We start from the raw sequence: 2,606 nt of genomic DNA, 5'->3' as shown, positions 1-2,606 counted from the left end.
TTACATTTGAATGTATATTAAAATAGAAAAACATTATTTTACATCATAATAATATTTCACAATGTTTTCCTGTAATGTTTTTTGATCAAATAAATGCAGCTTAAAAGAGCAGAAGAAACTCCTGTAAAAAACATTAAAAATCTTTTTGTATTGTTTTGTTGTTGTCCACTCTATCAATTGCCACTAATTCGAAAGTGAAAGTAAAATGCACACAGGCATTTACAAGCGAAGAAAAGGGATGGAAAGAGGGAAAACGCTAACGAATGACCCCCCAGTGATACCAGTGTTGTCACACGTCGATTAATCGATGGTAAAATTTCCTCACCGTCACAACCCTAGTTCACACAGCGGCTAATTCAGAGTCACTCCTCTTCTGAACTGAATCCGGTGTCACACAGAGTCTACCACTGGATGTGTTCATTAAATCTGCTCACCTCTGCTTCCTGCTGTTCGATCTGTTCCCAGCCGGACTCGGACAGGAGATCGGTTTTCCCGCAGCGCTGCAAACAGCCAGACTCCATGTTATTCTCCCCGTCCGGCAGAGACGTCTGAGGCACAGGAACAGGAAGTGTGAGATTCACCGCTGACAAAGATAACGCTCCGTTTACACCACAAACACTACAACATTAACTGAACTAAAATAATCTCTATAATAATAATTATAATAACTAGAATGCTAACTATATCTAAAACACATCTTTAATAATAACGGTAACTACACAACAATAAACTAAAATACAAATGATAACAAATATAAATAAAATTTACTTAAAAGTTAATAAAAAGATAACTAAATATAAAGTGTTTTTATAGAGTTATATTTGATATTAATTTTAACTGTAACAACATCTGTAACGATAACTACAAGGATAAATAAATAAATCTAACAATATTTGTAACTATACAATAACTATAAATATAACTGTAACAGTATCTGTAACAATAACTATATATAACGGGACTGCAAAGATAACTATAACGATAAATATAATATCTGTAACAATAACTATAGCAATAACTGTTAAGATATCTATAGCAGTAACTGTAACGATAACTGTAATAATAACTACAATACACATAAGAATAACAATATCTGTAATGATAACTATAGAGCTAACTATAACTATAATGGCATCTATACTGATAACTATAATAATTACTATAACTATAACTACAAAAATAACTATAATAACAATAATATCTGTAATAACTACAGCAATAACTGTAATAACTTTAAAGACAACAATAGCAGTGACTGTAAAGATAACTGTAACAATTTCTATAATGATAATTATAGAGTTAACTATAACTATAATAGCTACAACCAGAATCTATCCCCGGATAGCTATAGCAATAGCAAGCATCTGTTACTGATAACTATAGAGCTAGCTATAGCTATAAAAAATAACTTCACAACAGAATCTAAGCGGATAACTATAGCAATAGCAACATCTGCGTGGCTATAGGGGCTAACTATAGCTATAATACTTCCACAGCAGAATCTAGCACATGCTATAACTTAGCTAACTTAGCATCTGTAGCGATAACTATAGGGCTAACTATAGCTATAATGCTACAGCAGAATCTAAACTGGGATAGCTATAGCAATAACAGCATCTGTAGCGATGCTATAGAGCTAACTATAACTTTATAATAGCTACAGCAAGTCATACATATGTAGCTACTTAATGTAGCATCTGTACTTGATAGCTATAAGGAGTAACTATAGCTATAATAGCTACAACGGAATCTGTCACGGACAGCTATAACAATAGCAATATCATATGCTGATAACTATAGAGCTAGCTATAACTATAATATACTTTACAGCAAGAATCTATGGGATAGCTATACTTAATAATAACAACATCTGTAGCGATAATATGGGCTAACTATAGCTATAATAACTACAATGAGAGATCTATGCGGATAGCTATAGCAATGTAGCATCTGTAGCGATGGCTATAGAGGCTAGCTATTTTTCTCATGCTTCTGAAAAGCAGAATCTATCACGGGATGCTATAGCAATAACAGCATGCTGTAGCGATAGCTATAGAGGCTAGCTATAGCTATAATGCTACAGCAGAATATATCACGGATAGCAATAGCAACAAGCATCTTATGCTTGATAACTATAGAGCTGAACTATAATATAAGCCAACTACAGCAAGGATCTATCACGAATAGCTATAGCAATAACAATATCTGTAGCGATAGCTATAGGGAGAAGCTAACTATAACTTCTATAATAGCTACAACCAGGAATCTATAGAGATAGCCTTAACAATAGCAATATCTGCTGCTTGATAACTATAGAGCTAACTATAGCTATAATACTTCTATGGAATCTATCACGGATAACTATAGCAATAACAATATCTGTACTTGATAACTATAAGTAGCTAACTATAACTATAATACTTCTAGCAGAATCCTATACGAATAGCTATAACAGTATAGCAATATCATAGCGATAGCTATAGGGCTAACTATAATATAATAGCTTCTGGCAGAATCTATCACGGATAGCTATAGCAATAGCAATGTCTATATGATGGCTATAGAGCTAGCTATTGCTATAAATATACAGCAGATCTATACGAGAT

The sequence above is a fragment of the Cyprinus carpio genome, chromosome B5 (assembly GCF_018340385.1).
Source record: "Cyprinus carpio isolate SPL01 chromosome B5, ASM1834038v1, whole genome shotgun sequence".
Classification (NCBI taxonomy): Eukaryota; Metazoa; Chordata; class Actinopteri; order Cypriniformes; family Cyprinidae; genus Cyprinus; species Cyprinus carpio.
Note: the sequence above shows the minus strand (reverse complement) of the source record.